This window comes from Phoenix dactylifera, chromosome 4, assembly GCF_051530095.1.
Source record: "Phoenix dactylifera cultivar Ajwa chromosome 4, Ajwa_hap1_PhDact_Kaust_v1.1, whole genome shotgun sequence".
NCBI classification, from domain to species: domain Eukaryota; kingdom Viridiplantae; phylum Streptophyta; class Magnoliopsida; order Arecales; family Arecaceae; genus Phoenix; species Phoenix dactylifera.
This window is the reverse complement of record NC_143193.1, coordinates 37,398,190-37,423,750: the sequence shown is the minus strand read 5'-3', so window position 1 is coordinate 37,423,750 and position 25,561 is coordinate 37,398,190. Positions and strand designations below refer to the sequence as shown.

Below are 25,561 nucleotides of genomic sequence, written 5' to 3'. Positions count from 1 at the left end.
CTGCTTTGTCATAAAAGGGAGTTTCGAAGGGCATGTCATGGGTGCGATCATACCAGCACTAATGCACCGGATCCCATCAGAACTCCGCAGTTAAGCGTGCTTGGGCGAGAGTAGTACTAGGATGGGTGACCCCCTGGGAAGTCCTCGTGTTGCACCCCTTTTATTTTTTGCCCGCTTTTTTATTTTTTGATAACATTTATTTTTTATTTTTCGGCTTTTGGCTTTTCCTCTTCGGATAATTTTTTTCCCCCGAAAATAAACTGAGTCCGGAGACTGGCGGTGCCATGCCGCATAGCGGGACAGCGCGTTGAATCCTACGCCAGAACGGCCCCGGCAGCGCGAATGTCTCGGGCCGTCGCGGTCTGCTGCTTTGTCATAAAAGGGAGTTTCGAAGGGCATGTCATGGGTGCGATCATACCAGCACTAATGCACCGGATCCCATCATAACTCCGCAGTTAGGCGTGCTTGGGCGAGAGAAGTACTAGGATGGGTGACCCCCTGGGAAGTCCTCGTGTTGCACCCTTTTTATTTTTTGCCCGTTTTTTTATTTTTTGATAATATTTATTTTTAATTTTTTGGCTTTTGGCTTTTCCTCTTCGGATAATTTTTTCCCCCCGAAAATAAACTGAGTCCGGAGACTGGCGGTGCCATGCCGCATAGCGGAACAGCGCGTTGAATCCTACGCCAGAACGGCCCCGGCAGCGCGAATGTCTCGGGCCGTCGAGGTCTGCTGCTTTGTCATAAAAGGGAGTTTCGAAGGGCATGTCATGGGTGCGATCATACCAGCACTAATGCACCGGATCCCATCTGAACTCCGCAGTTAAGCGTGCTTGGGCGAGAGTAGTACTAGGATGGGTGACCCCCTGGGAAGTCCTCGTGTTGCACCCCTTTTATTTTTTGCCCGCTTTTTTATTTTTTGATAACATTTATTTTTTATTTTTCGGCTTTTGGCTTTTCCTCTTCGGATAATTTTTTTCCCCCGAAAATAAACTGAGTCCGGAGACTGGCGGTGCCATGCCGCATAGCGGGACAGCGCGTTGAATCCTACGCCAGAACGGCCCCGGCAGCGCGAATGTCTCGGGCCGTCGCGGTCTGCTGCTTTGTCATAAAAGGGAGTTTCGAAGGGCATGTCATGGGTGCGATCATACCAGCACTAATGCACCGGATCCCATCATAACTCCGCAGTTAGGCGTGCTTGGGCGAGAGAAGTACTAGGATGGGTGACCCCCTGGGAAGTCCTCGTGTTGCACCCTTTTTATTTTTTGCCCGCTTTTTTATTTTTTGATAATATTTATTTTTAATTTTTTGGCTTTTGGCTTTTCCTCTTCGGATAATTTTTTCCCCCCGAAAATAAACTGAGTCCGGAGACTGGCGGTGCCATGCCGCATAGCGGAACAGCGCGTTGAATCCTACGCCAGAACGGCCCCGGCAGCGCGAATGTCTCGGGCCGTCGAGGTCTGCTGCTTTGTCATAAAAGGGAGTTTCGAAGGGCATGTCATGGGTGCGATCATACCAGCACTAATGCACCGGATCCCATCTGAACTCCGCAGTTAAGCGTGCTTGGGCGAGAGTAGTACTAGGATGGGTGACCCCCTGGGAAGTCCTCGTGTTGCACCCTTTTTATTTTTTGCCCGCTTTTTTATTTTTTGATAATATTTATTTTTAATTTTTTGGCTTTTGGCTTTTCCTCTTCGGATAATTTTTTCCCCCCGAAAATAAACTGAGTCCGGAGACTGGCGGTGCCATGCCGCATAGCGGAACAGCGCGTTGAATCCTACGCCAGAACGGCCCCGGCAGCGCGAATGTCTCGGGCCGTCGAGGTCTGCTGCTTTGTCATAAAAGGGAGTTTCGAAGGGCATGTCATGGGTGCGATCATACCAGCACTAATGCACCGGATCCCATCAGAACTCCGCAGTTAAGCGTGCTTGGGCGAGAGTAGTACTAGGATGGGTGACCCCCTGGGAAGTCCTCGTGTTGCACCCCTTTTATTTTTTGCCCGCTTTTTTATTTTTTGATAACATTTATTTTTTATTTTTCGGCTTTTGGCTTTTCCTCTTCGGATAATTTTTTTCCCCCGAAAATAAACTGAGTCCGGAGACTGGCGGTGCCATGCCGCATAGCGGAACAGCGCGTTGAATCCTACGCCAGAACGGCCCCGGCAGCGCGAATGTCTCGGGCCGTCGAGGTCTGCTGCTTTGTCATAAAAGGGAGTTTCGAAGGGCATGTCATGGGTGCGATCATACCAGCACTAATGCACCGGATCCCATCAGAACTCCGCAGTTAAGCGTGCTTGGGCGAGAGTAGTACTAGGATGGGTGACCCCCTGGGAAGTCCTCGTGTTGCACCCCTTTTATTTTTTGCCCGCTTTTTTATTTTTTGATAACATTTATTTTTTATTTTTCGGCTTTTGGCTTTTCCTCTTCGGATAATTTTTTTCCCCCGAAAATAAACTGAGTCCGGAGACTGGCGGTGCCATGCCGCATAGCGGGAATAGCGCGTTGAATCCTACGCCAGAACGGCCCCGGCGGCGCGAATGTCTCGGGCCGTCGAGGTCTGCTGCTTTGTCATAAAAGGGAGTTTCGATGGGCATGTCATGGGTGCGATCATACCAGCACTAATGCACTGGATCCCATCAGAACTCCGCAGTTAAGCGTGCTTGGGCGAGAGTAGTACTAGGATGGGTGACCCCCTGGGAAGCCCTCGTGTTGCACCCCTTTTATTTTTTGCCCGCTTTTTTATTTTTTGACAACATTTATTTTTTATTTTTCGGCTTTTGGCTTTTCCTCTTCGGATAATTTTTTTCCCCCGAAAATAAACTGAGTCCGGAGACTGGCGGTGCCATGCCGCATAGCGGGAATAGCGCGTTGAATCCTACGCCAGAACGGCCCCGGCGGCGCGAATGTCTCGGGCCGTCGAGGTCTGCTGCTTTGTCATAAAAGGGAGTTTCGATGGGCATGTCATGGGTGCGATCATACCAGCACTAATGCACCGGATCCCATCAGAACTCCGCAGTTAAGCGTGCTTGGGCGAGAGTAGTACTAGGATGGGTGACCCCCTGGGAAGTCCTCGTGTTGCACCCCTTTTATTTTTTGCCCGCTTTTTTATTTTTTGATAACATTTATTTTTTATTTTTCGGCTTTTGGCTTTTCCTCTTCGGATAATTTTTTTCCCCCGAAAATAAACTGAGTCCGGAGACTGGCGGTGCCATGCCGCATAGCGGGAATAGCGCGTTGAATCCTACGCCAGAACGGCCCCGGCGGCGCGAATGTCTCGGGCCGTCGAGGTCTGCTGCTTTGTCATAAAAGGGAGTTTCGATGGGCATGTCATGGGTGCGATCATACCAGCACTAATGCACCGGATCCCATCAGAACTCCGCAGTTAAGCGTGCTTGGGCGAGAGTAGTACTAGGATGGGTGACCCCCTGGGAAGTCCTCGTGTTGCACCCCTTTTATTTTTTGCCCGCTTTTTTATTTTTTGATAATATTTAATTTTAATTTTTCGGCTTTTGGCTTTTCCTTTTCGGATAATTTTTTTCCCCCGAAAATAAACTGAGTCCGGAGACTCGCGGTGCCATGCCGCATAGCGGAACAGCGCGTTGAATCCTACGCCAGAACGGCCCCGGCAGCGCGAATGTCTCGGGCCGTCGCGGTCTGCTGCTTTGTCATAAAAGGGAGTTTCGAAGGGCATGTCATGGGTGCGATCATACCAGCACTAATGCACCGGATCCCATCATAACTCCGCAGTTAGGCGTGCTTGGGCGAGAGAAGTACTAGGATGGGTGACCCCCTGGGAAGTCCTCGTGTTGCACCCTTTTTATTTTTTGCCCGCTTTTTTATTTTTTGATAATATTTATTTTTAATTTTTTGGCTTTTGGCTTTTCCTCTTCGGATAATTTTTTCCCCCCGAAAATAAACTGAGTCCGGAGACTGGCGGTGCCATGCCGCATAGCGGAACAGCGCGTTGAATCCTACGCTAGAACGGCCCCGGCAGCGCGAATGTCTCGGGCCGTCGAGGTCTGCTGCTTTGTCATAAAAGGGAGTTTCGAAGGGCATGTCATTATCATACCAGCACTAATGCACCGGATCCCATCAGAACTCCGCAGTTAAGCGTGCTTGGGCGAGAGTAGTACTAGGATGGGTGACCCCCTGGGAAGTCCTCGTGTTGCACCCCTTTTATTTTTTGCCCGCTTTTTTATTTTTTGATAACATTTATTTTTTATTTTTCGGCTTTTGGCTTTTCCTCTTCGGATAATTTTTTTCCCCCGAAAATAAACTGAGTCCGGAGACTGGCGGTGCCATGCCGCATAGCGGAACAGCGCGTTGAATCCTACGCCAGAACGGCCCCGGCAGCGCGAATGTCTCGGGCCGTCGAGGTCTGCTGCTTTGTCATAAAAGGGAGTTTCGAAGGGCATGTCATGGGTGCGATCATACCAGCACTAATGCACCGGATCCCATCAGAACTCCGCAGTTAAGCGTGCTTGGGCGAGAGTAGTACTAGGATGGGTGACCCCCTGGGAAGTCCTCGTGTTGCACCCCTTTTATTTTTTGCCCGCTTTTTTATTTTTTGATAACATTTATTTTTTATTTTTCGGCTTTTGGCTTTTCCTCTTCGGATAATTTTTTTCCCCCGAAAATAAACTGAGTCCGGAGACTGGCGGTGCCATGCCGCATAGCGGGACAGCGCGTTGAATCCTACGCCAGAACGGCCCCGGCAGCGCGAATGTCTCGGGCCGTCGCGGTCTGCTACTTTGTCATAAAAGGGAGTTTCGAAGGGCATGTCATGGGTGCGATCATACCAGCACTAATGCACCGGATCCCATCATAACTCCGCAGTTAGGCGTGCTTGGGCGAGAGAAGTACTAGGATGGGTGACCCCCTGGGAAGTCCTCGTGTTGCACCCTTTTTATTTTTTGCCCGCTTTTTTATTTTTTGATAATATTTATTTTTAATTTTTTGGCTTTTGGCTTTTCCTCTTCGGATAATTTTTTCCCCCCGAAAATAAACTGAGTCCGGAGACTGGCGGTGCCATGCCGCATAGCGGAACAGCGCGTTGAATCCTACGCCAGAACGGCCCCGGCAGCGCGAATGTCTCGGGCCGTCGAGGTCTGCTGCTTTGTCATAAAAGGGAGTTTCGAAGGGCATGTCATGGGTGCGATCATACCAGCACTAATGCACCGGATCCCATCAGAACTCCGCAGTTAAGCGTGCTTGGGCGAGAGTAGTACTAGGATGGGTGACCCCCTGGGAAGTCCTCGTGTTGCACCCTTTTTATTTTTTGCCCGCTTTTTTATTTTTTGATAATATTTATTTTTAATTTTTTGGCTTTTGGCTTTTCCTCTTCGGATAATTTTTTTCCCCCGAAAATAAACTGAGTCCGGAGACTGGCGGTGCCATGCCGCATAGCGGAACAGCGCGTTGAATCCTACGCCAGAACGGCCCCGGCAGCGCGAATGTCTCGGGCCGTCGAGGTCTGCTGCTTTGTCATAAAAGGGAGTTTCGAAGGGCATGTCATGGGTGCGATCATACCAGCACTAATGCACCGGATCCCATCAGAACTCCGCAGTTAAGCGTGCTTGGGCGAGAGTAGTACTAGGATGGGTGACCCCCTGGGAAGTCCTCGTGTTGCACCCCTTTTATTTTTTGCCCGCTTTTTTATTTTTTGATAACATTTATTTTTTATTTTTCGGCTTTTGGCTTTTCCTCTTCGGATAATTTTTTTCCCCCGAAAATAAACTGAGTCCGGAGACTGGCGGTGCCATGCCGCATAGCGGAACAGCGCGTTGAATCCTACGCCAGAACGGCCCCGGCAGCGCGAATGTCTCGGGCCGTCGAGGTCTGCTGCTTTGTCATAAAAGGGAGTTTCGAAGGGCATGTCATGGGTGCGATCATACCAGCACTAATGCACCGGATCCCATCAGAACTCCGCCGTTAAGCGTGCTTGGGCGAGAGTAGTACTAGGATGGGTGACCCCCTGGGAAGTCCTCGTGTTGCACCCCTTTTATTTTTTGCCCGCTTTTTTATTTTTTGATAACATTTATTTTTTATTTTTCGGCTTTTGGCTTTTCCTCTTCGGATAATTTTTTTCCCCCGAAAATAAACTGAGTCCGGAGACTGGCGGTGCCATGCCGCATAGCGGGAATAGCGCGTTGAATCCTACGCCAGAACGGCCCCGGCGGCGCGAATGTCTCGGGCCGTCGAGGTCTGCTGCTTTGTCATAAAAGGGAGTTTCGATGGGCATGTCATGGGTGCGATCATACCAGCACTAATGCACCGGATCCCATCAGAACTCCGCAGTTAAGCGTGCTTGGGCGAGAGTAGTACTAGGATGGGTGACCCCCTGGGAAGTCCTCGTGTTGCACCCCTTTTATTTTTTGCCCGCTTTTTTATTTTTTGATAATATTTAATTTTAATTTTTCGGCTTTTGGCTTTTCCTCTTCGGATAATTTTTTTCCCCCGAAAATAAACTGAGTCCGGAGACTCGCGGTGCCATGCCGCATAGCGGAACAGCGCGTTGAATCCTACGCCAGAACGGCCCCGGCAGCGCGAATGTCTCGGGCCGTCGCGGTCTGCTGCTTTGTCATAAAAGGGAGTTTCGAAGGGCATGTCATGGGTGCGATCATACCAGCACTAATGCACCGGATCCCATCATAACTCCGCAGTTAGGCGTGCTTGGGCGAGAGAAGTACTAGGATGGGTGACCCCCTGGGAAGTCCTCGTGTTGCACCCTTTTTATTTTTTGCCCGCTTTTTTATTTTTTGATAATATTTATTTTTAATTTTTTGGCTTTTGGCTTTTCCTCTTCGGATAATTTTTTCCCCCCGAAAATAAACTGAGTCCGGAGACTGGCGGTGCCATGCCGCATAGCGGAACAGCGCGTTGAATCCTACGCCAGAACGGCCCCGGCAGCGCGAATGTCTCGGGCCGTCGAGGTCTGCTGCTTTGTCATAAAAGGGAGTTTCGAAGGGCATGTCATGGGTGCGATCATACCAGCACTAATGCACCGGATCCCATCAGAACTCCGCAGTTAAGCGTGCTTGGGCGAGAGTAGTACTAGGATGGGTGACCCCCTGGGAAGTCCTCGTGTTGCACCCCTTTTATTTTTTGCCCGCTTTTTTATTTTTTGATAACATTTATTTTTTATTTTTCGGCTTTTGGCTTTTCCTCTTCGGATAATTTTTTTCCCCCGAAAATAAACTGAGTCCGGAGACTGGCGGTGCCATGCCGCATAGCGGAACAGCGCGTTGAATCCTACGCCAGAACGGCCCCGGCAGCGCGAATGTCTCGGGCCGTCGAGGTCTGCTGCTTTGTCATAAAAGGGAGTTTCGAAGGGCATGTCATGGGTGCGATCATACCAGCACTAATGCACCGGATCCCATCAGAACTCCGCAGTTAAGCGTGCTTGGGCGAGAGTAGTACTAGGATGGGTGACCCCCTGGGAAGTCCTCGTGTTGCACCCCTTTTATTTTTTGCCCGCTTTTTTATTTTTTGATAACATTTATTTTTTATTTTTCGGCTTTTGGCTTTTCCTCTTCGGATAATTTTTTTCCCCCGAAAATAAACTGAGTCCGGAGACTGGCGGTGCCATGCCGCATAGCGGGACAGCGCGTTGAATCCTACGCCAGAACGGCCCCGGCAGCGCGAATGTCTCGGGCCGTCGCGGTCTGCTGCTTTGTCATAAAAGGGAGTTTCGAAGGGCATGTCATGGGTGCGATCATACCAGCACTAATGCACCGGATCCCATCATAACTCCGCAGTTAGGCGTGCTTGGGCGAGAGAAGTACTAGGATGGGTGACCCCCTGGGAAGTCCTCGTGTTGCACCCTTTTTATTTTTTGCCCGCTTTTTTATTTTTTGATAATATTTATTTTTAATTTTTTGGCTTTTGGCTTTTCCTCTTCGGATAATTTTTTCCCCCCGAAAATAAACTGAGTCCGGAGACTGGCGGTGCCATGCCGCATAGCGGAACAGCGCGTTGAATCCTACGCCAGAACGGCCCCGGCAGCGCGAATGTCTCGGGCCGTCGAGGTCTGCTGCTTTGTCATAAAAGGGAGTTTCGAAGGGCATGTCATGGGTGCGATCATACCAGCACTAATGCACCGGATCCCATCAGAACTCCGCAGTTAAGCGTGCTTGGGCGAGAGTAGTACTAGGATGGGTGACCCCCTGGGAAGTCCTCGTGTTGCACCCTTTTTATTTTTTGCCCGCTTTTTTATTTTTTGATAATATTTATTTTTAATTTTTTGGCTTTTGGCTTTTCCTCTTCGGATAATTTTTTTCCCCCGAAAATAAACTGAGTCCGGAGACTGGCGGTGCCATGCCGCATAGCGGAACAGCGCGTTGAATCCTACGCCAGAACGGCCCCGGCAGCGCGAATGTCTCGGGCCGTCGAGGTCTGCTGCTTTGTCATAAAAGGGAGTTTCGAAGGGCATGTCATGGGTGCGATCATACCAGCACTAATGCACCGGATCCCATCAGAACTCCGCAGTTAAGCGTGCTTGGGCGAGAGTAGTACTAGGATGGGTGACCCCCTGGGAAGTCCTCGTGTTGCACCCCTTTTATTTTTTGCCCGCTTTTTTATTTTTTGATAACATTTATTTTTTATTTTTCGGCTTTTGGCTTTTCCTCTTCGGATAATTTTTTTCCCCCGAAAATAAACTGAGTCCGGAGACTGGCGGTGCCATGCCGCATAGCGGAACAGCGCGTTGAATCCTACGCCAGAACGGCCCCGGCAGCGCGAATGTCTCGGGCCGTCGAGGTCTGCTGCTTTGTCATAAAAGGGAGTTTCGAAGGGCATGTCATGGGTGCGATCATACCAGCACTAATGCACCGGATCCCATCAGAACTCCGCCGTTAAGCGTGCTTGGGCGAGAGTAGTACTAGGATGGGTGACCCCCTGGGAAGTCCTCGTGTTGCACCCCTTTTATTTTTTGCCCGCTTTTTTATTTTTTGATAACATTTATTTTTTATTTTTCGGCTTTTGGCTTTTCCTCTTCGGATAATTTTTTTCCCCCGAAAATAAACTGAGTCCGGAGACTGGCGGTGCCATGCCGCATAGCGGGAATAGCGCGTTGAATCCTACGCCAGAACGGCCCCGGCGGCGCGAATGTCTCGGGCCGTCGAGGTCTGCTGCTTTGTCATAAAAGGGAGTTTCGATGGGCATGTCATGGGTGCGATCATACCAGCACTAATGCACCGGATCCCATCAGAACTCCGCAGTTAAGCGTGCTTGGGCGAGAGTAGTACTAGGATGGGTGACCCCCTGGGAAGTCCTCGTGTTGCACCCCTTTTATTTTTTGCCCGCTTTTTTATTTTTTGATAATATTTAATTTTAATTTTTCGGCTTTTGGCTTTTCCTCTTCGGATAATTTTTTTCCCCCGAAAATAAACTGAGTCCGGAGACTCGCGGTGCCATGCCGCATAGCGGAACAGCGCGTTGAATCCTACGCCAGAACGGCCCCGGCAGCGCGAATGTCTCGGGCCGTCGCGGTCTGCTGCTTTGTCATAAAAGGGAGTTTCGAAGGGCATGTCATGGGTGCGATCATACCAGCACTAATGCACCGGATCCCATCATAACTCCGCAGTTAGGCGTGCTTGGGCGAGAGAAGTACTAGGATGGGTGACCCCCTGGGAAGTCCTCGTGTTGCACCCTTTTTATTTTTTGCCCGCTTTTTTATTTTTTGATAATATTTATTTTTAATTTTTTGGCTTTTGGCTTTTCCTCTTCGGATAATTTTTTCCCCCCGAAAATAAACTGAGTCCGGAGACTGGCGGTGCCATGCCGCATAGCGGAACAGCGCGTTGAATCCTACGCCAGAACGGCCCCGGCAGCGCGAATGTCTCGGGCCGTCGAGGTCTGCTGCTTTGTCATAAAAGGGAGTTTCGAAGGGCATGTCATGGGTGCGATCATACCAGCACTAATGCACCGGATCCCATCAGAACTCCGCAGTTAAGCGTGCTTGGGCGAGAGTAGTACTAGGATGGGTGACCCCCTGGGAAGTCCTCGTGTTGCACCCCTTTTATTTTTTGCCCGCTTTTTTATTTTTTGATAACATTTATTTTTTATTTTTCGGCTTTTGGCTTTTCCTCTTCGGATAATTTTTTTCCCCCGAAAATAAACTGAGTCCGGAGACTGGCGGTGCCATGCCGCATAGCGGAACAGCGCGTTGAATCCTACGCCAGAACGGCCCCGGCAGCGCGAATGTCTCGGGCCGTCGAGGTCTGCTGCTTTGTCATAAAAGGGAGTTTCGAAGGGCATGTCATGGGTGCGATCATACCAGCACTAATGCACCGGATCCCATCAGAACTCCGCAGTTAAGCGTGCTTGGGCGAGAGTAGTACTAGGATGGGTGACCCCCTGGGAAGTCCTCGTGTTGCACCCCTTTTATTTTTTGCCCGCTTTTTTATTTTTTGATAACATTTATTTTTTATTTTTCGGCTTTTGGCTTTTCCTCTTCGGATAATTTTTTTCCCCCGAAAATAAACTGAGTCCGGAGACTGGCGGTGCCATGCCGCATAGCGGGACAGCGCGTTGAATCCTACGCCAGAACGGCCCCGGCAGCGCGAATGTCTCGGGCCGTCGCGGTCTGCTGCTTTGTCATAAAAGGGAGTTTCGAAGGGCATGTCATGGGTGCGATCATACCAGCACTAATGCACCGGATCCCATCATAACTCCGCAGTTAGGCGTGCTTGGGCGAGAGAAGTACTAGGATGGGTGACCCCCTGGGAAGTCCTCGTGTTGCACCCTTTTTATTTTTTGCCCGCTTTTTTATTTTTTGATAATATTTATTTTTAATTTTTTGGCTTTTGGCTTTTCCTCTTCGGATAATTTTTTTCCCCCGAAAATAAACTGAGTCCGGAGACTCGCGGTGCCATGCCGCATAGCGGAACAGCGCGTTGAATCCTACGCCAGAACGGCCCCGGCAGCGCGAATGTCTCGGGCCGTCGCGGTCTGCTGCTTTGTCATAAAAGGGAGTTTCGAAGGGCATGTCATGGGTGCGATCATACCAGCACTAATGCACCGGATCCCATCATAACTCCGCAGTTAGGCGTGCTTGGGCGAGAGAAGTACTAGGATGGGTGACCCCCTGGGAAGTCCTCGTGTTGCACCCTTTTTATTTTTTGCCCGCTTTTTTATTTTTTGATAATATTTATTTTTAATTTTTTGGCTTTTGGCTTTTCCTCTTCGGATAATTTTTTCCCCCCGAAAATAAACTGAGTCCGGAGACTGGCGGTGCCATGCCGCATAGCGGAACAGCGCGTTGAATCCTACGCCAGAACGGCCCCGGCAGCGCGAATGTCTCGGGCCGTCGAGGTCTGCTGCTTTGTCATAAAAGGGAGTTTCGAAGGGCATGTCATGGGTGCGATCATACCAGCACTAATGCACCGGATCCCATCAGAACTCCGCAGTTAAGCGTGCTTGGGCGAGAGTAGTACTAGGATGGGTGACCCCCTGGGAAGTCCTCGTGTTGCACCCCTTTTATTTTTTGCCCGCTTTTTTATTTTTTGATAACATTTATTTTTTATTTTTCGGCTTTTGGCTTTTCCTCTTCGGATAATTTTTTTCCCCCGAAAATAAACTGAGTCCGGAGACTGGCGGTGCCATGCCGCATAGCGGGAATAGCGCGTTGAATCCTACGCCAGAACGGCCCCGGCGGCGCGAATGTCTCGGGCCGTCGAGGTCTGCTGCTTTGTCATAAAAGGGAGTTTCGATGGGCATGTCATGGGTGCGATCATACCAGCACTAATGCACCGGATCCCATCAGAACTCCGCAGTTAAGCGTGCTTGGGCGAGAGTAGTACTAGGATGGGTGACCCCCTGGGAAGTCCTCGTGTTGCACCCCTTTTATTTTTTGCCCGCTTTTTTATTTTTTGATAATATTTAATTTTAATTTTTCGGCTTTTGGCTTTTCCTCTTCGGATAATTTTTTTCCCCCGAAAATAAACTGAGTCCGGAGACTCGCGGTGCCATGCCGCATAGCGGAACAGCGCGTTGAATCCTACGCCAGAACGGCCCCAGCAGCGCGAATGTCTCGGGCCGTCGCGGTCTGCTGCTTTGTCATAAAAGGGAGTTTCGAAGGGCATGTCATGGGTGCGATCATACCAGCACTAATGCACCGGATCCCATCATAACTCCGCAGTTAGGCGTGCTTGGGCGAGAGAAGTACTAGGATGGGTGACCCCCTGGGAAGTCCTCGTGTTGCACCCTTTTTATTTTTTGCCCGCTTTTTTATTTTTTGATAATATTTATTTTTAATTTTTTGGCTTTTGGCTTTTCCTCTTCGGATAATTTTTTCCCCCCGAAAATAAACTGAGTCCGGAGACTGGCGGTGCCATGCCGCATAGCGGAACAGCGCGTTGAATCCTACGCCAGAACGGCCCCGGCAGCGCGAATGTCTCGGGCCGTCGAGGTCTGCTGCTTTGTCATAAAAGGGAGTTTCGAAGGGCATGTCATGGGTGCGATCATACCAGCACTAATGCACCGGATCCCATCAGAACTCCGCAGTTAAGCGTGCTTGGGCGAGAGTAGTACTAGGATGGGTGACCCCCTGGGAAGTCCTCGTGTTGCACCCCTTTTATTTTTTGCCCGCTTTTTTATTTTTTGATAACATTTATTTTTTATTTTTCGGCTTTTGGCTTTTCCTCTTCGGATAATTTTTTTCCCCCGAAAATAAACTGAGTCCGGAGACTGGCGGTGCCATGCCGCATAGCGGAACAGCGCGTTGAATCCTACGCCAGAACGGCCCCGGCAGCGCGAATGTCTCGGGCCGTCGAGGTCTGCTGCTTTGTCATAAAAGGGAGTTTCGAAGGGCATGTCATGGGTGCGATCATACCAGCACTAATGCACCGGATCCCATCAGAACTCCGCAGTTAAGCGTGCTTGGGCGAGAGTAGTACTAGGATGGGTGACCCCCTGGGAAGTCCTCGTGTTGCACCCCTTTTATTTTTTGCCCGCTTTTTTATTTTTTGATAACATTTATTTTTTATTTTTCGGCTTTTGGCTTTTCCTCTTCGGATAATTTTTTTCCCCCGAAAATAAACTGAGTCCGGAGACTGGCGGTGCCATGCCGCATAGCGGGACAGCGCGTTGAATCCTACGCCAGAACGGCCCCGGCAGCGCGAATGTCTCGGGCCGTCGCGGTCTGCTGCTTTGTCATAAAAGGGAGTTTCGAAGGGCATGTCATGGGTGCGATCATACCAGCACTAATGCACCGGATCCCATCATAACTCCGCAGTTAGGCGTGCTTGGGCGAGAGAAGTACTAGGATGGGTGACCCCCTGGGAAGTCCTCGTGTTGCACCCTTTTTATTTTTTGCCCGCTTTTTTATTTTTTGATAATATTTATTTTTAATTTTTTGGCTTTTGGCTTTTCCTCTTCGGATAATTTTTTTCCCCCGAAAATAAACTGAGTCCGGAGACTCGCGGTGCCATGCCGCATAGCGGAACAGCGCGTTGAATCCTACGCCAGAACGGCCCCGGCAGCGCGAATGTCTCGGGCCGTCGCGGTCTGCTGCTTTGTCATAAAAGGGAGTTTCGAAGGGCATGTCATGGGTGCGATCATACCAGCACTAATGCACCGGATCCCATCATAACTCCGCAGTTAGGCGTGCTTGGGCGAGAGAAGTACTAGGATGGGTGACCCCCTGGGAAGTCCTCGTGTTGCACCCTTTTTATTTTTTGCCCGCTTTTTTATTTTTTGATAATATTTATTTTTAATTTTTTGGCTTTTGGCTTTTCCTCTTCGGATAATTTTTTCCCCCCGAAAATAAACTGAGTCCGGAGACTGGCGGTGCCATGCCGCATAGCGGAACAGCGCGTTGAATCCTACGCCAGAACGGCCCCGGCAGCGCGAATGTCTCGGGCCGTCGAGGTCTGCTGCTTTGTCATAAAAGGGAGTTTCGAAGGGCATGTCATGGGTGCGATCATACCAGCACTAATGCACCGGATCCCATCAGAACTCCGCAGTTAAGCGTGCTTGGGCGAGAGTAGTACTAGGATGGGTGACCCCCTGGGAAGTCCTCGTGTTGCACCCCTTTTATTTTTTGCCCGCTTTTTTATTTTTTGATAACATTTATTTTTTATTTTTCGGCTTTTGGCTTTTCCTCTTCGGATAATTTTTTTCCCCCGAAAATAAACTGAGTCCGGAGACTGGCGGTGCCATGCCGCATAGCGGAACAGCGCGTTGAATCCTACGCCAGAACGGCCCCGGCAGCGCGAATGTCTCGGGCCGTCGCGGTCTGCTGCTTTGTCATAAAAGGGAGTTTCGAAGGGCATGTCATGGGTGCGATCATACCAGCACTAATGCACCGGATCCCATCATAACTCCGCAGTTAGGCGTGCTTGGGCGAGAGAAGTACTAGGATGGGTGACCCCCTGGGAAGTCCTCGTGTTGCACCCTTTTTATTTTTTGCCCGCTTTTTTATTTTTTGATAATATTTATTTTTAATTTTTTGGCTTTTGGCTTTTCCTCTTCGGATAATTTTTTTCCCCCGAAAATAAACTGAGTCCGGAGACTCGCGGTGCCATGCCGCATAGCGGAACAGCGCGTTGAATCCTACGCCAGAACGGCCCCGGCAGCGCGAATGTCTCGGGCCGTCGCGGTCTGCTGCTTTGTCATAAAAGGGAGTTTCGAAGGGCATGTCATGGGTGCGATCATACCAGCACTAATGCACCGGATCCCATCATAACTCCGCAGTTAGGCGTGCTTGGGCGAGAGAAGTACTAGGATGGGTGACCCCCTGGGAAGTCCTCGTGTTGCACCCTTTTTATTTTTTGCCCGCTTTTTTATTTTTTGATAATATTTATTTTTAATTTTTTGGCTTTTGGCTTTTCCTCTTCGGATAATTTTTTCCCCCCGAAAATAAACTGAGTCCGGAGACTGGCGGTGCCATGCCGCATAGCGGAACAGCGCGTTGAATCCTACGCCAGAACGGCCCCGGCAGCGCGAATGTCTCGGGCCGTCGAGGTCTGCTGCTTTGTCATAAAAGGGAGTTTCGAAGGGCATGTCATGGGTGCGATCATACCAGCACTAATGCACCGGATCCCATCAGAACTCCGCAGTTAAGCGTGCTTGGGCGAGAGTAGTACTAGGATGGGTGACCCCCTGGGAAGTCCTCGTGTTGCACCCCTTTTATTTTTTGCCCGCTTTTTTATTTTTTGATAACATTTATTTTTTATTTTTCGGCTTTTGGCTTTTCCTCTTCGGATAATTTTTTTCCCCCGAAAATAAACTGAGTCCGGAGACTGGCGGTGCCATGCCGCATAGCGGGAATAGCGCGTTGAATCCTACGCCAGAACGGCCCCGGCGGCGCGAATGTCTCGGGCCGTCGAGGTCTGCTGCTTTGTCATAAAAGGGAGTTTCGATGGGCATGTCATGGGTGCGATCATACCAGCACTAATGCACCGGATCCCATCAGAACTCCGCAGTTAAGCGTGCTTGGGCGAGAGTAGTACTAGGATGGGTGACCCCCTGGGAAGTCCTCGTGTTGCACCCCTTTTATTTTTTGCCCGCTTTTTTATTTTTTGATAATATTTAATTTTAATTTTTCGGCTTTTGGCTTTTCCTCTTCGGATAATTTTTTTCCCCCGAAAATAAACTGAGTCCGGAGACTCGCGGTGCCATGCCGCATAGCGGAACAGCGCGTTGAATCCTACGCCAGAACGGCCCCGGCAGCGCGAATGTCTCGGGCCGTCGCGGTCTGCTGCTTTGTCATAAAAGGGAGTTTCGAAGGGCATGTCATGGGTGCGATCATACCAGCACTAATGCACCGGATCCCATCATAACTCCGCAGTTAGGCGTGCTTGGGCGAGAGAAGTACTAGGATGGGTGACCCCCTGGGAAGTCCTCGTGTTGCACCCTTTTTATTTTTTGCCCGCTTTTTTATTTTTTGATAATATTTATTTTTAATTTTTTGGCTTTTGGCTTTTCCTCTTCGGATAATTTTTTCCCCCCGAAAATAAACTGAGTCCGGAGACTGGCGGTGCCATGCCGCATAGCGGAACAGCGCGTTGAATCCTACGCCAGAACGGCCCCGGCAGCGCGAATGTCTCGGGCCGTCGAGGTCTGCTGCTTTGTCATAAAAGGGAGTTTCGAAGGGCATGTCATGGGTGCGATCATACCAGCACTAATGCACCGGATCCCATCAGAACTCCGCAGTTAAGCGTGCTTGGGCGAGAGTAGTACTAGGATGGGTGACCCCCTGGGAAGTCCTCGTGTTGCACCCCTTTTATTTTTTGCCCGCTTTTTTATTTTTTGATAACATTTATTTTTTATTTTTCGGCTTTTGGCTTTTCCTCTTCGGATAATTTTTTTCCCCCGAAAATAAACTGAGTCCGGAGACTGGCGGTGCCATGCCGCATAGCGGAACAGCGCGTTGAATCCTACGCCAGAACGGCCCCGGCAGCGCGAATGTCTCGGGCCGTCGAGGTCTGCTGCTTTGTCATAAAAGGGAGTTTCGAAGGGCATGTCATGGGTGCGATCATACCAGCACTAATGCACCGGATCCCATCAGAACTCCGCAGTTAAGCGTGCTTGGGCGAGAGTAGTACTAGGATGGGTGACCCCCTGGGAAGTCCTCGTGTTGCACCCCTTTTATTTTTTGCCCGCTTTTTTATTTTTTGATAACATTTATTTTTTATTTTTCGGCTTTTGGCTTTTCCTCTTCGGATAATTTTTTTCCCCCGAAAATAAACTGAGTCCGGAGACTGGCGGTGCCATGCCGCATAGCGGGACAGCGCGTTGAATCCTACGCCAGAACGGCCCCGGCAGCGCGAATGTCTCGGGCCGTCGCGGTCTGCTGCTTTGTCATAAAAGGGAGTTTCGAAGGGCATGTCATGGGTGCGATCATACCAGCACTAATGCACCGGATCCCATCATAACTCCGCAGTTAGGCGTGCTTGGGCGAGAGAAGTACTAGGATGGGTGACCCCCTGGGAAGTCCTCGTGTTGCACCCTTTTTATTTTTTGCCCGCTTTTTTATTTTTTGATAATATTTATTTTTAATTTTTTGGCTTTTGGCTTTTCCTCTTCGGATAATTTTTTTCCCCCGAAAATAAACTGAGTCCGGAGACTCGCGGTGCCATGCCGCATAGCGGAACAGCGCGTTGAATCCTACGCCAGAACGGCCCCGGCAGCGCGAATGTCTCGGGCCGTCGCGGTCTGCTGCTTTGTCATAAAAGGGAGTTTCGAAGGGCATGTCATGGGTGCGATCATACCAGCACTAATGCACCGGATCCCATCATAACTCCGCAGTTAGGCGTGCTTGGGCGAGAGAAGTACTAGGATGGGTGACCCCCTGGGAAGTCCTCGTGTTGCACCCTTTTTATTTTTTGCCCGCTTTTTTATTTTTTGATAATATTTATTTTTAATTTTTTGGCTTTTGGCTTTTCCTCTTCGGATAATTTTTTCCCCCCGAAAATAAACTGAGTCCGGAGACTGGCGGTGCCATGCCGCATAGCGGAACAGCGCGTTGAATCCTACGCCAGAACGGCCCCGGCAGCGCGAATGTCTCGGGCCGTCGAGGTCTGCTGCTTTGTCATAAAAGGGAGTTTCGAAGGGCATGTCATGGGTGCGATCATACCAGCACTAATGCACCGGATCCCATCAGAACTCCGCAGTTAAGCGTGCTTGGGCGAGAGTAGTACTAGGATGGGTGACCCCCTGGGAAGTCCTCGTGTTGCACCCCTTTTATTTTTTGCCCGCTTTTTTATTTTTTGATAACATTTATTTTTTATTTTTCGGCTTTTGGCTTTTCCTCTTCGGATAATTTTTTTCCCCCGAAAATAAACTGAGTCCGGAGACTGGCGGTGCCATGCCGCATAGCGGGAATAGCGCGTTGAATCCTACGCCAGAACGGCCCCGGCGGCGCGAATGTCTCGGGCCGTCGAGGTCTGCTGCTTTGTCATAAAAGGGAGTTTCGATGGGCATGTCATGGGTGCGATCATACCAGCACTAATGCACCGGATCCCATCAGAACTCCGCAGTTAAGCGTGCTTGGGCGAGAGTAGTACTAGGATGGGTGACCCCCTGGGAAGTCCTCGAGTTGCACCCCTTTTATTTTTTGCCCGCTTTTTTATTTTTTGATAATATTTAATTTTAATTTTTCGGCTTTTGGCTTTTCCTCTTCGGATAATTTTTTTCCCCCGAAAATAAACTGAGTCCGGAGACTCGCGGTGCCATGCCGCATAGCGGAACAGCGCGTTGAATCCTACGCCAGAACGGCCCCGGCAGCGCGAATGTCTCGGGCCGTCGCGGTCTGCTGCTTTGTCATAAAAGGGAGTTTCGAAGGGCATGTCATGGGTGCGATCATACCAGCACTAATGCACCGGATCCCATCATAACTCCGCAGTTAGGCGTGCTTGGGCGAGAGAAGTACTAGGATGGGTGACCCCCTGGGAAGTCCTCGTGTTGCACCCTTTTTATTTTTTGCCCGCTTTTTTATTTTTTGATAATATTTATTTTTAATTTTTTGGCTTTTGGCTTTTCCTCTTCGGATAATTTTTTCCCCCCGAAAATAAACTGAGTCCGGAGACTGGCGGTGCCATGCCGCATAGCGGAACAGCGCGTTGAATCCTACGCCAGAACGGCCCCGGCAGCGCGAATGTCTCGGGCCGTCGAGGTCTGCTGCTTTGTCATAAAAGGGAGTTTCGAAGGGCATGTCATGGGTGCGATCATACCAGCACTAATGCACCGGATCCCATCAGAACTCCGCAGTTAAGCGTGCTTGGGCGAGAGTAGTACTAGGATGGGTGACCCCCTGGGAAGTCCTCGTGTTGCACCCCTTTTATTTTTTGCCCGCTTTTTTATTTTTTGATAACATTTATTTTTTATTTTTCGGCTTTTGGCTTTTCCTCTTCGGATAATTTTTTTCCCCCGAAAATAAACTGAGTCCGGAGACTGGCGGTGCCATGCCGCATAGCGGAACAGCGCGTTGAATCCTACGCCAGAACGGCCCCGGCAGCGCGAATGTCTCGGGCCGTCGAGGTCTGCTGCTTTGTCATAAAAGGGAGTTTCGAAGGGCATGTCATGGGTGCGATCATACCAGCACTAATGCACCGGATCCCATCAGAACTCCGCAGTTAAGCGTGCTTGGGCGAGAGTAGTACTAGGATGGGTGACCCCCTGGGAAGTCCTCGTGTTGCACCCCTTTTATTTTTTGCCCGCTTTTTTATTTTTTGATAACATTTATTTTTTATTTTTCGGCTTTTGGCTTTTCCTCTTCGGATAATTTTTTTCCCCCGAAAATAAACTGAGTCCGGAGACTGGCGGTGCCATGCCGCATAGCGGGACAGCGCGTTGAATCCTACGCCAGAACGGCCCCGGCAGCGCGAATGTCTCGGGCCGTCGCGGTCTGCTGCTTTGTCATAAAAGGGAGTTTCGAAGGGCATGTCATGGGTGCGATCATACCAGCACTAATGCACCGGATCCCATCATAACTCCGCAGTTAGGCGTGCTTGGGCGAGAGAAGTACTAGGATGGGTGACCCCCTGGGAAGTCCTCGTGTTGCACCCTTTTTATTTTTTGCCCGCTTTTTTATTTTTTGATAATATTTATTTTTAATTTTTTGGCTTTTGGCTTTTCCTCTTCGGATAATTTTTTTCCCCCGAAAATAAACTGAGTCCGGAGACTCGCGGTGCCATGCCGCATAGCGGAACAGCGCGTTGAATCCTACGCCAGAACGGCCCCGGCAGCGCGAATGTCTCGGGCCGTCGCGGTCTGCTGCTTTGTCATAAAAGGGAGTTTCGAAGGGCATGTCATGGGTGCGATCATACCAGCACTAATGCACCGGATCCCATCATAACTCCGCAGTTAGGCGTGCTTGGGCGAGAGAAGTACTAGGATGGGTGACCCCCTGGGAAGTCCTCGTGTTGCACCCTTTTTATTTTTTGCCCGCTTTTTTATTTTTTGATAATATTTATTTTTAATTTTTTGGCTTTTGGCTTTTCCTCTTCGGATAATTTTTTCCCCCCGAAAATAAACTGAGTCCGGAGACTGGCGGTGCCATGCCGCATAGCGGAACAGCGCGTTGAATCCTACGCCAGAACGGCCCCGGCAGCGCGAATGTCTCGGGCCGTCGAGGTCTGCTGCTTTGTCATAAAAGGGAGTTTCGAAGGGCATGTCATGGGTGCGATCATACCAGCACTAATGCACCGGATCCCATCAGAACTCCGCAGTTAAGCGTGCTTGGGCGAGAGTAGTACTAGGATGGGTGACCCCCTGGGAAGTCCTCGTGTTGCACCCCTTTTATTTTTTGCCCGCTTTTTTATTTTTTGATAACATTTATTTTTTATTTTTCGGCTTTTGGCTTTTCCTCTTCGGATAATTTTTTTCCCCCGAAAATAAACTGAGTCCGGAGACTGGCGGTGCCATGCCGCATAGCGGAACAGCGCGTTGAATCCTACGCCAGAACGGCCCCGGCAGCGCGAATGTCTCGGGCCGTCGAGGTCTGCTGCTTTGTCATAAAAGGGAGTTTCGAAGGGCATGTCATGGGTGCGATCATACCAGCACTAATGCACCGGATCCCATCAGAACTCCGCAGTTAAGCGTGCTTGGGCGAGAGTAGTACTAGGATGGGTGACCCCCTGGGAAGTCCTCGTGTTGCACCCCTTTTATTTTTTGCCCGCTTTTTTATTTTTTGATAACATTTATTTTTTATTTTTCGGCTTTTGGCTTTTCCTCTTCGGATAATTTTTTTCCCCCGAAAATAAACTGAGTCCGGAGACTGGCGGTGCCATGCCGCATAGCGGGACAGCGCGTTGAATCCTACGCCAGAACGGCCCCGACAGCGCGAATGTCTCGGGCCGTCGCGGTCTGCTGCTTTGTCATAAAAGGGAGTTTCGAAGGGCATGTCATGGGTGCGATCATACCAGCACTAATGCACCGGATCCCATCATAACTCCGCAGTTAGGCGTGCTTGGGCGAGAGAAGTACTAGGATGGGTGACCCCCTGGGAAGTCCTCGTGTTGCACCCTTTTTATTTTTTGCCCGCTTTTTTATTTTTTGATAATATTTATTTTTAATTTTTTGGCTTTTGGCTTTTCCTCTTCGGATAATTTTTTTCCCCCGAAAATAAACTGAGTCCGGAGACTCGCGGTGCCATGCCGCATAGCGGAACAGCGCGTTGAATCCTACGCCAGAACGGCCCCGGCAGCGCGAATGTCTCGGGCCGTCGCGGTCTGCTGCTTTGTCATAAAAGGGAGTTTCGAAGGGCATGTCATGGGTGCGATCATACCAGCACTAATGCACCGGATCCCATCATAACTCCGCAGTTAGGCGTGCTTGGGCGAGAGAAGTACTAGGATGGGTGACCCCCTGGGAAGTCCTCGTGTTGCACCCTTTTTATTTTTTGCCCGCTTTTTTATTTTTTGATAATATTTATTTTTAATTTTTTGGCTTTTGGCTTTTCCTCTTCGGATAATTTTTTCCCCCCGAAAATAAACTGAGTCCGGAGACTGGCGGTGCCATGCCGCATAGCGGAACAGCGCGTTGAATCCTACGCCAGAACGGCCCCGGCAGCGCGAATGTCTCGGGCCGTCGAGGTCTGCTGCTTTGTCATAAAAGGGAGTTTCGAAGGGCATGTCATGGGTGCGATCATACCAGCACTAATGCACCGGATCCCATCAGAACTCCGCAGTTAAGCGTGCTTGGGCGAGAGTAGTACTAGGATGGGTGACCCCCTGGGAAGTCCTCGTGTTGCACCCCTTTTATTTTTTGCCCGCTTTTTTATTTTTTGATAACATTTATTTTTTATTTTTCGGCTTTTGGCTTTTCCTCTTCGGATAATTTTTTTCCCCCGAAAATAAACTGAGTCCGGAGACTGGCGGTGCCATGCCGCATAGCGGGAATAGCGCGTTGAATCCTACGCCAGAACGGCCCCGGCGGCGCGAATGTCTCGGGCCGTCGAGGTCTGCTGCTTTGTCATAAAAGGGAGTTTCGATGGGCATGTCATGGGTGCGATCATACCAGCACTAATGCACCGGATCCCATCAGAACTCCGCAGTTAAGCGTGCTTGGGCGAGAGTAGTACTAGGATGGGTGACCCCCTGGGAAGTCCTCGAGTTGCACCCCTTTTATTTTTTGCCCGCTTTTTTATTTTTTGATAATATTTAATTTTAATTTTTCGGCTTTTGGCTTTTCCTCTTCGGATAATTTTTTTCCCCCGAAAATAAACTGAGTCCGGAGACTCGCGGTGCCATGCCGCATAGCGGAACAGCGCGTTGAATCCTACGCCAGAACGGCCCCGGCAGCGCGAATGTCTCGGGCCGTCGCGGTCTGCTGCTTTGTCATAAAAGGGAGTTTCGAAGGGCATGTCATGGGTGCGATCATACCAGCACAAATGCACCGGATCCCATCATAACTCCGCAGTTAGGCGTGCTTGGGCGAGAGAAGTACTAGGATGGGTGACCCCCTGGGAAGTCCTCGTGTTGCACCCTTTTTATTTTTTGCCCGCTTTTTTATTTTTTGATAATATTTATTTTTAATTTTTTGGCTTTTGGCTTTTCCTCTTCGGATAATTTTTTCCCCCCGAAAATAAACTGAGTCCGGAGACTGGCGGTGCCATGCCGCATAGCGGAACAGCGCGTTGAATCCTACGCCAGAACGGCCCCGGCAGCGCGAATGTCTCGGGCCGTCGAGGTCTGCTGCTTTGTCATAAAAGGGAGTTTCGAAGGGCATGTCATGGGTGCGATCATACCAGCACTAATGCACCGGATCCCATCAGAACTCCGCAGTTAAGCGTGCTTGGGCGAGAGTAGTACTAGGATGGGTGACCCCCTGGGAAGTCCTCGTGTTGCACCCCTTTTATTTTTTGCCCGCTTTTTTATTTTTTGATAACATTTATTTTTTATTTTTCGGCTTTTGGCTTTTCCTCTTCGGATAATTTTTTTCCCCCGAAAATAAACTGAGTCCGGAGACTGGCGGTGCCATGCCGCATAGCGGAACAGCGCGTTGAATCCTACGCCAGAACGGCCCCGGCAGCGCGAATGTCTCGGGCCGTCGAGGTCTGCTGCTTTGTCATAAAAGGGAGTTTCGAAGGGCATGTCATGGGTGCGATCATACCAGCACTAATGCACCGGATCCCATCAGAACTCCGCAGTTAAGCGTGCTTGGGCGAGAGTAGTACTAGGATGGGTGACCCCCTGGGAAGTCCTCGTGTTGCACCCCTTTTATTTTTTGCCCGCTTTTTTATTTTTTGATAACATTTATTTTTTATTTTTCGGCTTTTGGCTTTTCCTCTTCGGATAATTTTTTTCCCCCGAAAATAAACTGAGTCCGGAGACTGGCGGTGCCATGCCGCATAGCGGGACAGCGCGTTGAATCTTACGCCAGAACGGCCCCGGCAGCGCGAATGTCTCGGGCCGTCGCGGTCTGCTGCTTTGTCATAAAAGGGAGTTTCGAAGGGCATGTCATGGGTGCGATCATACCAGCACTAATGCACCGGATCCCATCATAACTCCGCAGTTAGGCGTGCTTGGGCGAGAGAAGTACTAGGATGGGTGACCCCCTGGGAAGTCCTCGTGTTGCACCCTTTTTATTTTTTGCCCGCTTTTTTATTTTTTGATAATATTTATTTTTAATTTTTTGGCTTTTGGCTTTTCCTCTTCGGATAATTTTTTTCCCCCGAAAATAAACTGAGTCCGGAGACTCGCGGTGCCATGCCGCATAGCGGAACAGCGCGTTGAATCCTACGCCAGAACGGCCCCGGCAGCGCGAATGTCTCGGGCCGTCGCGGTCTGCTGCTTTGTCATAAAAGGGAGTTTCGAAGGGCATGTCATGGGTGCGATCATACCAGCACTAATGCACCGGATCCCATCATAACTCCGCAGTTAGGCGTGCTTGGGCGAGAGAAGTACTAGGATGGGTGACCCCCTGGGAAGTCCTCGTGTTGCACCCTTTTTATTTTTTGCCCGCTTTTTTATTTTTTGATAATATTTATTTTTAATTTTTTGGCTTTTGGCTTTTCCTCTTCGGATAATTTTTTCCCCCCGAAAATAAACTGAGTCCGGAGACTGGCGGTGCCATGCCGCATAGCGGAACAGCGCGTTGAATCCTACGCCAGAACGGCCCCGGCAGCGCGAATGTCTCGGGCCGTCGAGGTCTGCTGCTTTGTCATAAAAGGGAGTTTCGAAGGGCATGTCATGGGTGCGATCATACCAGCACTAATGCACCGGATCCCATCAGAACTCCGCAGTTAAGCGTGCTTGGGCGAGAGTAGTACTAGGATGGGTGACCCCCTGGGAAGTCCTCGTGTTGCACCCCTTTTATTTTTTGCCCGCTTTTTTATTTTTTGATAACATTTATTTTTTATTTTTCGGCTTTTGGCTTTTCCTCTTCGGATAATTTTTTTCCCCCGAAAATAAACTGAGTCCGGAGACTGGCGGTGCCATGCCGCATAGCGGAACAGCGCGTTGAATCCTACGCCAGAACGGCCCCGGCAGCGCGAATGTCTCGGGCCGTCGAGGTCTGCTGCTTTGTCATAAAAGGGAGTTTCGAAGGGCATGTCATGGGTGCGATCATACCAGCACTAATGCACCGGATCCCATCAGAACTCCGCAGTTAAGCGTGCTTGGGCGAGAGTAGTACTAGGATGGGTGACCCCCTGGGAAGTCCTCGTGTTGCACCCCTTTTATTTTTTGCCCGCTTTTTTATTTTTTGATAACATTTATTTTTTATTTTTCGGCTTTTGGCTTTTCCTCTTCGGATAATTTTTTTCCCCCGAAAATAAACTGAGTCCGGAGACTGGCGGTGCCATGCCGCATAGCGGGACAGCGCGTTGAATCCTACGCCAGAACGGCCCCGGCAGCGCGAATGTCTCGGGCCGTCGCGGTCTGCTGCTTTGTCATAAAAGGGAGTTTCGAAGGGCATGTCATGGGTGCGATCATACCAGCACTAATGCACCGGATCCCATCATAACTCCGCAGTTAGGCGTGCTTGGGCGAGAGAAGTACTAGGATGGGTGACCCCCTGGGAAGTCCTCGTGTTGCACCCTTTTTATTTTTTGCCCGCTTTTTTATTTTTTGATAATATTTATTTTTAATTTTTTGGCTTTTGGCTTTTCCTCTTCGGATAATTTTTTTCCCCCGAAAATAAACTGAGTCCGGAGACTCGCGGTGCCATGCCGCATAGCGGAACAGCGCGTTGAATCCTACGCCAGAACGGCCCCGGCAGCGCGAATGTCTCGGGCCGTCGCGGTCTGCTGCTTTGTCATAAAAGGGAGTTTCGAAGGGCATGTCATGGGTGCGATCATACCAGCACTAATGCACCGGATCCCATCATAACTCCGCAGTTAGGCGTGCTTGGGCGAGAGAAGTACTAGGATGGGTGACCCCCTGGGAAGTCCTCGTGTTGCACCCTTTTTATTTTTTGCCCGCTTTTTTATTTTTTGATAATATTTATTTTTAATTTTTTGGCTTTTGGCTTTTCCTCTTCGGATAATTTTTTCCCCCCGAAAATAAACTGAGTCCGGAGACTGGCGGTGCCATGCCGCATAGCGGAACAGCGCGTTGAATCCTACGCCAGAACGGCCCCGGCAGCGCGAATGTCTCGGGCCGTCGAGGTCTGCTGCTTTG

At 50.0% G+C, this 25,561-nt stretch overlaps 42 non-coding genes and 28 pseudogenes across 42 annotated transcripts; all 70 read left to right on the top strand.

Moving 5' to 3' along the window:
- The first annotated feature begins 39 nt into the window (after positions 1-39).
- LOC149763149 (5S ribosomal RNA) lies at positions 40-158 on the top strand. Its single transcript, XR_016410643.1, has one exon. It is a non-coding gene; the product is annotated as a 5S ribosomal RNA (ribosomal RNA).
- Positions 159-404: 246 nt separating this feature from the next.
- LOC149763148 (5S ribosomal RNA) lies at positions 405-523 on the top strand (annotated as a pseudogene).
- Positions 524-769: 246 nt separating this feature from the next.
- On the top strand, positions 770-888 carry LOC149763147 (5S ribosomal RNA). The gene has a single exon (XR_016409928.1). It is a non-coding gene; the product is annotated as a 5S ribosomal RNA (ribosomal RNA).
- A 246-nt stretch (positions 889-1,134) lies between these two features.
- LOC149763146 (5S ribosomal RNA) lies at positions 1,135-1,253 on the top strand (annotated as a pseudogene).
- Positions 1,254-1,499: 246 nt separating this feature from the next.
- Positions 1,500-1,618, top strand: LOC149763145 (5S ribosomal RNA). The gene has a single exon (XR_016410157.1). It is a non-coding gene; the product is annotated as a 5S ribosomal RNA (ribosomal RNA).
- Positions 1,619-1,864: 246 nt separating this feature from the next.
- LOC149763144 (5S ribosomal RNA) lies at positions 1,865-1,983 on the top strand. Its single transcript, XR_016410641.1, has one exon. It is a non-coding gene; the product is annotated as a 5S ribosomal RNA (ribosomal RNA).
- Positions 1,984-2,229: 246 nt separating this feature from the next.
- On the top strand, positions 2,230-2,348 carry LOC149763143 (5S ribosomal RNA). The gene has a single exon (XR_016410640.1). It is a non-coding gene; the product is annotated as a 5S ribosomal RNA (ribosomal RNA).
- Positions 2,349-2,595: 247 nt separating this feature from the next.
- On the top strand, positions 2,596-2,714 carry LOC149763142 (5S ribosomal RNA). Its single transcript, XR_016401961.1, has one exon. It is a non-coding gene; the product is annotated as a 5S ribosomal RNA (ribosomal RNA).
- Positions 2,715-2,961: 247 nt separating this feature from the next.
- LOC149763141 (5S ribosomal RNA) lies at positions 2,962-3,080 on the top strand. Its single transcript, XR_016410639.1, has one exon. It is a non-coding gene; the product is annotated as a 5S ribosomal RNA (ribosomal RNA).
- Positions 3,081-3,327: 247 nt separating this feature from the next.
- LOC149763140 (5S ribosomal RNA) lies at positions 3,328-3,446 on the top strand. The gene has a single exon (XR_016410638.1). It is a non-coding gene; the product is annotated as a 5S ribosomal RNA (ribosomal RNA).
- Positions 3,447-3,692: 246 nt separating this feature from the next.
- LOC149763139 (5S ribosomal RNA) lies at positions 3,693-3,811 on the top strand (annotated as a pseudogene).
- A 240-nt stretch (positions 3,812-4,051) lies between these two features.
- Positions 4,052-4,167, top strand: LOC149763138 (5S ribosomal RNA; annotated as a pseudogene).
- Positions 4,168-4,416: 249 nt separating this feature from the next.
- Positions 4,417-4,535, top strand: LOC149763137 (5S ribosomal RNA). The gene has a single exon (XR_016410637.1). It is a non-coding gene; the product is annotated as a 5S ribosomal RNA (ribosomal RNA).
- A 246-nt stretch (positions 4,536-4,781) lies between these two features.
- Positions 4,782-4,900, top strand: LOC149763136 (5S ribosomal RNA; annotated as a pseudogene).
- Positions 4,901-5,146: 246 nt separating this feature from the next.
- On the top strand, positions 5,147-5,265 carry LOC149763135 (5S ribosomal RNA). Its single transcript, XR_016412226.1, has one exon. It is a non-coding gene; the product is annotated as a 5S ribosomal RNA (ribosomal RNA).
- Positions 5,266-5,511: 246 nt separating this feature from the next.
- Positions 5,512-5,630, top strand: LOC149763134 (5S ribosomal RNA). The gene has a single exon (XR_016410636.1). It is a non-coding gene; the product is annotated as a 5S ribosomal RNA (ribosomal RNA).
- Positions 5,631-5,876: 246 nt separating this feature from the next.
- On the top strand, positions 5,877-5,995 carry LOC149763133 (5S ribosomal RNA). Its single transcript, XR_016401314.1, has one exon. It is a non-coding gene; the product is annotated as a 5S ribosomal RNA (ribosomal RNA).
- A 247-nt stretch (positions 5,996-6,242) lies between these two features.
- On the top strand, positions 6,243-6,361 carry LOC149763132 (5S ribosomal RNA). Its single transcript, XR_016410635.1, has one exon. It is a non-coding gene; the product is annotated as a 5S ribosomal RNA (ribosomal RNA).
- A 246-nt stretch (positions 6,362-6,607) lies between these two features.
- LOC149763131 (5S ribosomal RNA) lies at positions 6,608-6,726 on the top strand (annotated as a pseudogene).
- A 246-nt stretch (positions 6,727-6,972) lies between these two features.
- Positions 6,973-7,091, top strand: LOC149763130 (5S ribosomal RNA). Its single transcript, XR_016410634.1, has one exon. It is a non-coding gene; the product is annotated as a 5S ribosomal RNA (ribosomal RNA).
- A 246-nt stretch (positions 7,092-7,337) lies between these two features.
- LOC149763129 (5S ribosomal RNA) lies at positions 7,338-7,456 on the top strand. The gene has a single exon (XR_016410633.1). It is a non-coding gene; the product is annotated as a 5S ribosomal RNA (ribosomal RNA).
- A 246-nt stretch (positions 7,457-7,702) lies between these two features.
- On the top strand, positions 7,703-7,821 carry LOC149763128 (5S ribosomal RNA; annotated as a pseudogene).
- A 246-nt stretch (positions 7,822-8,067) lies between these two features.
- LOC149763127 (5S ribosomal RNA) lies at positions 8,068-8,186 on the top strand. The gene has a single exon (XR_016412225.1). It is a non-coding gene; the product is annotated as a 5S ribosomal RNA (ribosomal RNA).
- Positions 8,187-8,432: 246 nt separating this feature from the next.
- Positions 8,433-8,551, top strand: LOC149763126 (5S ribosomal RNA). Its single transcript, XR_016410632.1, has one exon. It is a non-coding gene; the product is annotated as a 5S ribosomal RNA (ribosomal RNA).
- A 246-nt stretch (positions 8,552-8,797) lies between these two features.
- Positions 8,798-8,916, top strand: LOC149763125 (5S ribosomal RNA). Its single transcript, XR_016401313.1, has one exon. It is a non-coding gene; the product is annotated as a 5S ribosomal RNA (ribosomal RNA).
- Positions 8,917-9,163: 247 nt separating this feature from the next.
- LOC149763124 (5S ribosomal RNA) lies at positions 9,164-9,282 on the top strand. The gene has a single exon (XR_016410630.1). It is a non-coding gene; the product is annotated as a 5S ribosomal RNA (ribosomal RNA).
- A 246-nt stretch (positions 9,283-9,528) lies between these two features.
- On the top strand, positions 9,529-9,647 carry LOC149763123 (5S ribosomal RNA; annotated as a pseudogene).
- A 246-nt stretch (positions 9,648-9,893) lies between these two features.
- On the top strand, positions 9,894-10,012 carry LOC149763122 (5S ribosomal RNA). The gene has a single exon (XR_016410629.1). It is a non-coding gene; the product is annotated as a 5S ribosomal RNA (ribosomal RNA).
- A 246-nt stretch (positions 10,013-10,258) lies between these two features.
- Positions 10,259-10,377, top strand: LOC149763121 (5S ribosomal RNA). The gene has a single exon (XR_016410628.1). It is a non-coding gene; the product is annotated as a 5S ribosomal RNA (ribosomal RNA).
- A 246-nt stretch (positions 10,378-10,623) lies between these two features.
- On the top strand, positions 10,624-10,742 carry LOC149763120 (5S ribosomal RNA; annotated as a pseudogene).
- A 246-nt stretch (positions 10,743-10,988) lies between these two features.
- On the top strand, positions 10,989-11,107 carry LOC149763119 (5S ribosomal RNA; annotated as a pseudogene).
- A 246-nt stretch (positions 11,108-11,353) lies between these two features.
- LOC149763118 (5S ribosomal RNA) lies at positions 11,354-11,472 on the top strand. Its single transcript, XR_016410627.1, has one exon. It is a non-coding gene; the product is annotated as a 5S ribosomal RNA (ribosomal RNA).
- A 247-nt stretch (positions 11,473-11,719) lies between these two features.
- On the top strand, positions 11,720-11,838 carry LOC149763117 (5S ribosomal RNA). Its single transcript, XR_016410626.1, has one exon. It is a non-coding gene; the product is annotated as a 5S ribosomal RNA (ribosomal RNA).
- Positions 11,839-12,084: 246 nt separating this feature from the next.
- Positions 12,085-12,203, top strand: LOC149763116 (5S ribosomal RNA; annotated as a pseudogene).
- Positions 12,204-12,449: 246 nt separating this feature from the next.
- Positions 12,450-12,568, top strand: LOC149763115 (5S ribosomal RNA). The gene has a single exon (XR_016410625.1). It is a non-coding gene; the product is annotated as a 5S ribosomal RNA (ribosomal RNA).
- A 246-nt stretch (positions 12,569-12,814) lies between these two features.
- On the top strand, positions 12,815-12,933 carry LOC149763114 (5S ribosomal RNA). Its single transcript, XR_016410624.1, has one exon. It is a non-coding gene; the product is annotated as a 5S ribosomal RNA (ribosomal RNA).
- Positions 12,934-13,179: 246 nt separating this feature from the next.
- Positions 13,180-13,298, top strand: LOC149763113 (5S ribosomal RNA; annotated as a pseudogene).
- A 246-nt stretch (positions 13,299-13,544) lies between these two features.
- On the top strand, positions 13,545-13,663 carry LOC149763112 (5S ribosomal RNA; annotated as a pseudogene).
- A 246-nt stretch (positions 13,664-13,909) lies between these two features.
- On the top strand, positions 13,910-14,028 carry LOC149763111 (5S ribosomal RNA). The gene has a single exon (XR_016410623.1). It is a non-coding gene; the product is annotated as a 5S ribosomal RNA (ribosomal RNA).
- Positions 14,029-14,274: 246 nt separating this feature from the next.
- LOC149763110 (5S ribosomal RNA) lies at positions 14,275-14,393 on the top strand (annotated as a pseudogene).
- Positions 14,394-14,639: 246 nt separating this feature from the next.
- LOC149763109 (5S ribosomal RNA) lies at positions 14,640-14,758 on the top strand (annotated as a pseudogene).
- Positions 14,759-15,004: 246 nt separating this feature from the next.
- Positions 15,005-15,123, top strand: LOC149763108 (5S ribosomal RNA). The gene has a single exon (XR_016410622.1). It is a non-coding gene; the product is annotated as a 5S ribosomal RNA (ribosomal RNA).
- A 247-nt stretch (positions 15,124-15,370) lies between these two features.
- LOC149763107 (5S ribosomal RNA) lies at positions 15,371-15,489 on the top strand. The gene has a single exon (XR_016410621.1). It is a non-coding gene; the product is annotated as a 5S ribosomal RNA (ribosomal RNA).
- Positions 15,490-15,735: 246 nt separating this feature from the next.
- Positions 15,736-15,854, top strand: LOC149763106 (5S ribosomal RNA; annotated as a pseudogene).
- Positions 15,855-16,100: 246 nt separating this feature from the next.
- LOC149763105 (5S ribosomal RNA) lies at positions 16,101-16,219 on the top strand. The gene has a single exon (XR_016410619.1). It is a non-coding gene; the product is annotated as a 5S ribosomal RNA (ribosomal RNA).
- A 246-nt stretch (positions 16,220-16,465) lies between these two features.
- LOC149763104 (5S ribosomal RNA) lies at positions 16,466-16,584 on the top strand. The gene has a single exon (XR_016410618.1). It is a non-coding gene; the product is annotated as a 5S ribosomal RNA (ribosomal RNA).
- Positions 16,585-16,830: 246 nt separating this feature from the next.
- Positions 16,831-16,949, top strand: LOC149763103 (5S ribosomal RNA; annotated as a pseudogene).
- Positions 16,950-17,195: 246 nt separating this feature from the next.
- On the top strand, positions 17,196-17,314 carry LOC149763102 (5S ribosomal RNA; annotated as a pseudogene).
- A 246-nt stretch (positions 17,315-17,560) lies between these two features.
- On the top strand, positions 17,561-17,679 carry LOC149763101 (5S ribosomal RNA). The gene has a single exon (XR_016410617.1). It is a non-coding gene; the product is annotated as a 5S ribosomal RNA (ribosomal RNA).
- A 247-nt stretch (positions 17,680-17,926) lies between these two features.
- On the top strand, positions 17,927-18,045 carry LOC149763100 (5S ribosomal RNA). The gene has a single exon (XR_016401725.1). It is a non-coding gene; the product is annotated as a 5S ribosomal RNA (ribosomal RNA).
- A 246-nt stretch (positions 18,046-18,291) lies between these two features.
- Positions 18,292-18,410, top strand: LOC149763099 (5S ribosomal RNA; annotated as a pseudogene).
- A 246-nt stretch (positions 18,411-18,656) lies between these two features.
- LOC149763098 (5S ribosomal RNA) lies at positions 18,657-18,775 on the top strand. Its single transcript, XR_016410616.1, has one exon. It is a non-coding gene; the product is annotated as a 5S ribosomal RNA (ribosomal RNA).
- Positions 18,776-19,021: 246 nt separating this feature from the next.
- Positions 19,022-19,140, top strand: LOC149763097 (5S ribosomal RNA). The gene has a single exon (XR_016410615.1). It is a non-coding gene; the product is annotated as a 5S ribosomal RNA (ribosomal RNA).
- A 246-nt stretch (positions 19,141-19,386) lies between these two features.
- Positions 19,387-19,505, top strand: LOC149763096 (5S ribosomal RNA; annotated as a pseudogene).
- Positions 19,506-19,751: 246 nt separating this feature from the next.
- LOC149763095 (5S ribosomal RNA) lies at positions 19,752-19,870 on the top strand (annotated as a pseudogene).
- A 246-nt stretch (positions 19,871-20,116) lies between these two features.
- Positions 20,117-20,235, top strand: LOC149763094 (5S ribosomal RNA). Its single transcript, XR_016410614.1, has one exon. It is a non-coding gene; the product is annotated as a 5S ribosomal RNA (ribosomal RNA).
- Positions 20,236-20,481: 246 nt separating this feature from the next.
- LOC149763093 (5S ribosomal RNA) lies at positions 20,482-20,600 on the top strand. Its single transcript, XR_016410613.1, has one exon. It is a non-coding gene; the product is annotated as a 5S ribosomal RNA (ribosomal RNA).
- A 246-nt stretch (positions 20,601-20,846) lies between these two features.
- LOC149763092 (5S ribosomal RNA) lies at positions 20,847-20,965 on the top strand (annotated as a pseudogene).
- A 246-nt stretch (positions 20,966-21,211) lies between these two features.
- Positions 21,212-21,330, top strand: LOC149763091 (5S ribosomal RNA; annotated as a pseudogene).
- Positions 21,331-21,576: 246 nt separating this feature from the next.
- On the top strand, positions 21,577-21,695 carry LOC149763090 (5S ribosomal RNA). The gene has a single exon (XR_016410612.1). It is a non-coding gene; the product is annotated as a 5S ribosomal RNA (ribosomal RNA).
- A 247-nt stretch (positions 21,696-21,942) lies between these two features.
- LOC149763089 (5S ribosomal RNA) lies at positions 21,943-22,061 on the top strand. The gene has a single exon (XR_016401724.1). It is a non-coding gene; the product is annotated as a 5S ribosomal RNA (ribosomal RNA).
- Positions 22,062-22,307: 246 nt separating this feature from the next.
- LOC149763088 (5S ribosomal RNA) lies at positions 22,308-22,426 on the top strand (annotated as a pseudogene).
- A 246-nt stretch (positions 22,427-22,672) lies between these two features.
- Positions 22,673-22,791, top strand: LOC149763087 (5S ribosomal RNA). The gene has a single exon (XR_016410611.1). It is a non-coding gene; the product is annotated as a 5S ribosomal RNA (ribosomal RNA).
- A 246-nt stretch (positions 22,792-23,037) lies between these two features.
- On the top strand, positions 23,038-23,156 carry LOC149763086 (5S ribosomal RNA). The gene has a single exon (XR_016410610.1). It is a non-coding gene; the product is annotated as a 5S ribosomal RNA (ribosomal RNA).
- A 246-nt stretch (positions 23,157-23,402) lies between these two features.
- Positions 23,403-23,521, top strand: LOC149763085 (5S ribosomal RNA; annotated as a pseudogene).
- Positions 23,522-23,767: 246 nt separating this feature from the next.
- Positions 23,768-23,886, top strand: LOC149763084 (5S ribosomal RNA; annotated as a pseudogene).
- Positions 23,887-24,132: 246 nt separating this feature from the next.
- On the top strand, positions 24,133-24,251 carry LOC149763083 (5S ribosomal RNA). The gene has a single exon (XR_016410608.1). It is a non-coding gene; the product is annotated as a 5S ribosomal RNA (ribosomal RNA).
- Positions 24,252-24,497: 246 nt separating this feature from the next.
- On the top strand, positions 24,498-24,616 carry LOC149763082 (5S ribosomal RNA). The gene has a single exon (XR_016410607.1). It is a non-coding gene; the product is annotated as a 5S ribosomal RNA (ribosomal RNA).
- A 246-nt stretch (positions 24,617-24,862) lies between these two features.
- LOC149763081 (5S ribosomal RNA) lies at positions 24,863-24,981 on the top strand (annotated as a pseudogene).
- A 246-nt stretch (positions 24,982-25,227) lies between these two features.
- Positions 25,228-25,346, top strand: LOC149763080 (5S ribosomal RNA; annotated as a pseudogene).
- The last annotated feature ends 215 nt before the right edge of the window (positions 25,347-25,561 follow it).